General features: G+C 42.0%; 1 pseudogene; it reads right to left on the reverse strand.

Annotated features, from left to right (window-relative positions):
• Positions 1-525: 525 nt before the first annotated feature.
• On the reverse strand, positions 526-923 carry LOC147733606 (ER membrane protein complex subunit 5-B pseudogene; annotated as a pseudogene).
• Between the last annotated feature and the right edge of the window lie 5,553 nt (positions 924-6,476).

The following is a 6,476-nucleotide window of genomic DNA, read 5'->3' on the forward strand; positions in this document are numbered from 1 at the left end:
AAGCCCAGAGGGCGAAACGCGCGTCTGCTGTAATTTGGAGTATCATGAACCTGTGGAAATTAAAATAACAGACTTCAAGACTGAAGCTTTGTGATTGGACTATCTTATTGGCTCCATTGAGATTTCTTGTATACTTTATGGATATAGGGCGCTGGGGGAAAAAAACTGAGAAATGAGTGTGTAAGAACATTTATGCGCCCCTCCATATGAAAATATTGACGTTGGTGTAGCTTGGGTATTAGATTTTCTCATATGTGACCTTGATTCTGCTGAATCTAAGGACTAACTGACACTTTGGTGGGTAGGTGTCATATACCCTGAAGCACCCTGGCCTTGGTTGCGATAGATACTATCAAATTATTTCAGTATGACTGGCATTACTTTGTAGAAGTGCGGTTTATTGTAAGCAAACCCATAATCTATGTTTATGCAATATAAATACTGTTCGAGAAAAATAAAAAAGTATTTACATCCCAAACTGCAAGGTTATTTCAGAGTCCTTCCCTATTATCTTCAGTAAAAATCTTAACGGCACAAAGGTTCAAGTTTTCATAACTTCAGTGATGCGATGGATGAAAAAGTAGCTAGGCTTGAAATAGAATCCTCCAAATCTGGCGGCTGGAACAAACCTATACCATGATGATTTAATACATAAAATGATGGATGGTTCAGTAATGTATCAAATGTCTTATTTTTTAGTTCTGAAGTTGCATCCATGTCTTTAAATTCTCCTGTGATGTGTACAATTCCATAGCAGCGTACTATAAAAGCCAATAGTGTTTAAGAACTATATCTATTGGAAAAGTGTAATCTTCCTTTTCTGTTAACAGCATATATGAGCGATGCTGGGCTGCAGAGAAAGCTGCATGCGCTAAACAAAACAAGCCGAGGACCATCAGCCCTTTCCAAAGCGAAGACGCCATGATCAGCTCCTGCAGCCTCTTCCCGAGGCCGGCTCCCACACTTTCAACAAGCTAATTGTAGACTTGCCACTACAGTGACATCTAGAGATATATCTGGTGAATGGATACAATCTCCAGGGAGCAGAGGGGAACTGTTGTGGAGCTAGGTGCTGCAACACACTGCTCCCCTGTTTACTGAATAAACTCACACTTAAGGAAGCAACGTCTGTGAGCATTATTAAACTACAAACTCTTGTGGGAGTTGCTTTTCTTCCTTCGTCTTAAAATGCATCTTAAACTGAGCTTACTCCAGCCTAGATTGATTACATTGTCCTCCACCTTGCACCATTGTCACAGTATCAAGTGCTGACTGTTGCTTTTCTCCTCTTTCTAAATAAAGCATTACTAGAGTCCACACTTACAAACAGAGCGTTTCCAGAGTACCTAACCAAGGACATGTCAACTGTACCAGGCTATCGCAATACAGCGTATCAATGTATGTGCGCGAATAAACTATGAGAACACAAACAAACCCAATGCATTACTATCATGAGAGACCTAGAATGTATTCTGTGGTAAAATGTTTCTTCTGGGTCCTTCCCTATTGGTGCAAACACTGAGCATTATCTATTTATTATTATTTTATTTTAAATTTTGTAGAGCGCGTAGTCACCCGGTGGGTATCCCAGCGCTAAAACCTTTTTACTCACGAAGGGGTGTGGTCCGGAAAAGAGACAGTTTAGGGGAAGAGAAGAGTTTTGAGGGCTTTTCTGAACCGGAGGAGGTTGGGTTCTGTTCTGAGGTTCAAAGGAAGTGCATTCCACTTGTTTCCAGTGTTTACCGAGAAGCGGCGGCCACCTATGCGGGCCTTTTTCACCTTGGGGATCGTAATAAGGTTTCCGTGCTCCGAGCGAAGCGCTCTAGTGGGTCTATAGGGGGTGATCCAGTTGTTTAGTATGGGAGGTCCGGTGTTATGAAGAACCTTGTGGGCAAGACAGAGGGCCTTAAAAACGACCCTTTCCCTGATCGGGAGCCAGTGCAGCTTCCTGAGAGCGGGCTTGGCAGATGATCTGGCCGGGGTGTTTGTTAGGAGTCAAGCGGCGGCGTTTTGAGCTTTTTGCGGAGTTTGAAGAGTGGATTCTGGGGCGCCCAGGTAGATGGCATTGCTGTAGTCCAGCCTAGATAGAATTAAGCCCTGGATCAGCATGAGACGTGACTGGAAAGGTAAGGTAGAAGTGGAATTACCTTCCTGCAAGATTTAAGTAGACCGTAGCAAGTGCCGGCCGTCTTTCTAGCCTGGGTCCTGAAGGTAAGGTCGGTTTCCAGCCACACTCCGAGACTCTTGACCTCCTTCTTGGGAGTGGGGGGTTCACCCATGCAGGCGGGCCAGATGTTAGAGGGGAGATTCGTGGTTTTTTGTCCTAGGAGCAGGATCTCTGTTTTGGAGCCATTTAGCTTCAAAGCCGAGTCACTCATCCACTGATATACGTTGGAAAGGCAGTCGTGGAGATTGGAGGGCTCAAGCTTGGGGTGGGAGAGTGTTACCACCGGTTGTGTATCGCCAGCATAGCTGACGATAGTGACTCCGAAGGGTGAGACGAGTTCCTCCAGTGGGGCCATGTAAACGTTAAACAACGTGGGGCTCAGGGAGGAGCCCTGAGGCACGCCACACTGGAGGGGGATGGAGGGAGAGCGGCTTTCGCCTTCCCATACTTGGTAGGAACGTCGGGAGAGAAAGGACGAAAGCCACTTCAGAGCTCTGCCCTTAACCCCAACAGTCCCGAGACGGTGGGTTAGGACCTGGTGACTGACCGTGTCGAAGGCCGCACTGAGGTCTAGGAGGACCACTGCCATCCTCCTGTGTCGATGATTTCCCTGGTTCTTTCTACTGCCACGGGGAGAGCAGTGTCAGTGCCCTGACCTGGTCTAAAGCCTGTCTGTGAGTCGTTGAGAAGATGGTTTGACTCGAGGTAGTGTGACAGCTTTTTATTTGCTAGTTTTTCAGCAACTTTACCTATCCAAGGTAGAAGTGAGATAGGTCTATAGTTGGAGAGGTCTGTGGGGTCAAGCGACGGTTTCTTGAGAAGCGCTTTGACAGCAGCTTCTTTCCAATTAGAAGGAACCTCTCCCTGTTCCAGTGAGATATTGATCAGGGCTGTTAGTTGGGGAACTATAGTCTGCGGGATGTTTTTAGCGAAACGTATGGGGACTGGGTCGCTAGGGGCTCCGCTCTTGGTTGAGGTAAGTATGACTCTTACTTCTTCTGTAACTGGGCCGAGTGACTCCAGGAAGGGTTTGTCGGCGGGGGGTATCTGCTCCTTGGCTCTCTCTAAGGCGTCAGAGTTGGCGGGTGGGAGGGAGGTGAGAATTTTTTTAATTTTGTCGTCGAAGAAGGTGGCCAACTTGACGCATTTTTCCTCGGCTTCTTTGGGGTCCAGAGGTTTTTGTGGGGGGTCCGGGACACGGAGGAGTTCTTTGAGAATGGAGAAGGTCTCCTTGGATGAGCAGGCGGAGTTTTCTATCTTTTCCTCATAGTAAGTCCTTTTGGCGTCATGTAAGGCTAGTTTGTAAGCTTTCATGGAGCAGTGATAGACGCTTTTCTCTTCTGCTGACTTGTTTTTTCTCCACGAGAACCATGTATGTGTGCAGAATATATGAATGGCTTTGTCTAACTTCCTATACCAGGACATGCGTTTTTTTGTATTAAGACTTATTAAACAGCATATCTATGCCAGAATTTACTACGAACTACACGTTATTTTCTGTACTTATGATTTCTATGCTTTGCTGCTAGATTTACCTATGTTTTTTTAAAACAAGGGAACCCCACTTATTAGAACCTGGGGTGGAATGATGTTTTTTCAAAAACAGTGGTTCTGTTTGTGGCCTGATTAGGTCCGGGAGGACAAGAGTGGGTAGCGAGTATTCAATAAACGCTAAGGAGCAAAAGCTGTAGGTATAGGTAGAAACAGTTATTTATTTTTCTTTTTTGAATATACATAAATACTTGTACTTATACTGTATTTTCAGGTGCTCAGGTGAATAGTATGGTGCAGGACGTGACAAAAGTGAACAAAGTGAACGGACTGTCACACAACAACAAACAAGGTTAAAAAACAATTATATACAATAGAGAGAGTAAAAATCCTTGGGTATGTCGACGGCGTTTCGATCTATGTAACTTTAGATCATCATCAGGACTGATGAGCTTCCTGAAACTATAAAAGTTGGTATTTTAGTTACAAAGTTTTATACCTACATATTTATTTATTTGGGCTTGCAGACATTGTGCTCCCCGAGATTAGTGATATACCATGCACATGTTTGTGTTCCATCACATGTGCATTCAATTTTTATCAAGGTGAAGGTACATATATTCCTCACCTTAGAGTGCAACATAAATGTGTAGCCAAAGGGCTATGTTTAGGGGCTTATTTGTCTATTAAGATGCATGCAAAAAGTCATTATAGTCATTTAATGAACGCATTTTTATTATTACCTTGCCTATGCATTTTCAGACAAGGATGATATTTGTATACTTTAGTTGATGGTTGCTTACTGGAGAGAATCTAGAATTGGAATCAACTGTAATTAGTTTCACAAAGAATTGGCTGTTCATTACTGAAACTTGCAAATTTTAGAAAAGAGGGGTTATACTTCTAGATAATTGGGCAGTGTCAGTTACTAATGCTTCTAGTTAGAAGCGAGTTGGTCATTATTTTTAAAAAAAGGAGGGTTTCAGTATTACAGAATGAAGGAACTTACACTGTAGTTAAAGTAAATCTTCTCTCAATTAGGTAATCCAAGTAGCGCTCTGTCACTTTAGTTTAGACGAGGGTCCTACATGGACTGCTTTCAAAAACAAGATAGTTAATGGTTAAGGGCTGCTTTTCTAGGCTGGTGCACAATTAACCTTAAACATGGGTAGCGTGATAAGGCACGGGTAAACTTACTTAATTGTTGTAGCAGCGTGAGGAAAAATGTTTGTTCCTTATCCTCGGTCTGACAAGTACAAGTACCGGCGCCTAAAAACTGTAAGGGCAAATAATCGGTAAAACCGAAGGAATTGTACTATTACCCAGTGTTAGTTTTCAAACGTAAGTGTACGCTCTTCAGAGCTCCCCATTAACTAACACTGGGTAATAGTACAATTCCTTCGGTTTTACCGATTATTTGCCCTTACAGTTTTTAGGCGCCGGTACTTGTACTTGTCAGAACGAGGATAAGGAACAAACATTTTTCCTCACGCTGCTACAACAATTAAGTAAGTTTACCCGTGCCTTATCACGCTACCCATGTTTAAGGTTAATTGTGCACCAGCCTAGAAAAGCAGCCCTTAACCATTAACTATCTTGTTTTTGAAAGCAGTCCATGTAGGACCCTCGTCTAAACTAAAGTGACAGAGCGCTACTTGGATTACCTAATTGAGAGAAGATTTACTTTAACTACAGTGTAAGTTCCTTCATTCTGTAATACTGAAACCCTCCTTTTTTTAAAAATAATGACCAACTCGCTTCTAACTAGAAGCATTAGTAACTGACACTGCCCAATTATCTAGAAGTATAACCCCTCTTTTCTAAAATTTGCAAGTTTCAGTAATGAACAGCCAATTCTTTGTGAAACTAATTACAGTTGATTCCAATTCTAGATTCTCTCCAGTAAGCAACCATCAACTAAAGTATACAAATATCATCCTTGTCTGAAAATGCATAGGCAAGGTAATAATAAAAATGCGTTCATTAAATGACTATAATGACTTTTTGCATGCATCTTAATAGACAAATAAGCCCCTAAACATAGCCCTTTGGCTACACATTTATGTTGCACTCTAAGGTGAGGAATTTATGTACCTTCACCTTGATAAAAATTGAATGCACATGTGATGGAACACAAACATGTGCATGGTATATCACTAATCTCGGGGAGCACAATGTCTGCAAGCCCAAATAAATAAATATGTAGGTATAACACTTTGTAACTAAAATACCAACTTTTATAGTTTCAGGAAGCTCATCAGTCCTGATGATGATCTAAAGTTACATAGATCGAAACGCCGTCGACATACCCAAGGATTTTTACTCTCTCTATTGTATATAATTGTTTTTTAACCTTGTTTGTTGTTGTGTGACAGTCCGTTCACTTTGTTCACTTTTGTCACGTCCTGCACCATACTATTCACCTGAGCACCTGAAAATACAGTATAAGTACAAGTATTTATGTATATTCAAAAAAGAAAAATAAATAACTGTTTCTACCTATACCTACAGCTTTTGCTCCTTAGCGTTTATTGAATACTCGCTACCCACTCTTGTCCTCCCGGACCTAATCAGGCCACAAACAGAACCACTGTTTTTGAAAAAACAGCTAAATTTACCTATGGCATGTTCTATGTAATCCGCCTATTAATTTGTTATATAACCTTAGACATGACAATCAGAGTCTGTCAATATTATAATAATGTTTCTGCATCTGCAATTGGGCAATTTAAACTTAACCTAATAGAAAAAGTGATAGCACCAGTCCAGGAAGCACTAAAGTCCATGTGGGGGCTAGCCACTCGGGTCCTAGCCCTTG

Source organism: Lissotriton vulgaris, chromosome 2_1, assembly GCF_964263255.1.
Source record: "Lissotriton vulgaris chromosome 2_1, aLisVul1.2, whole genome shotgun sequence".
Lineage (NCBI taxonomy): Eukaryota > Metazoa > Chordata > Amphibia > Caudata > Salamandridae > Lissotriton > Lissotriton vulgaris.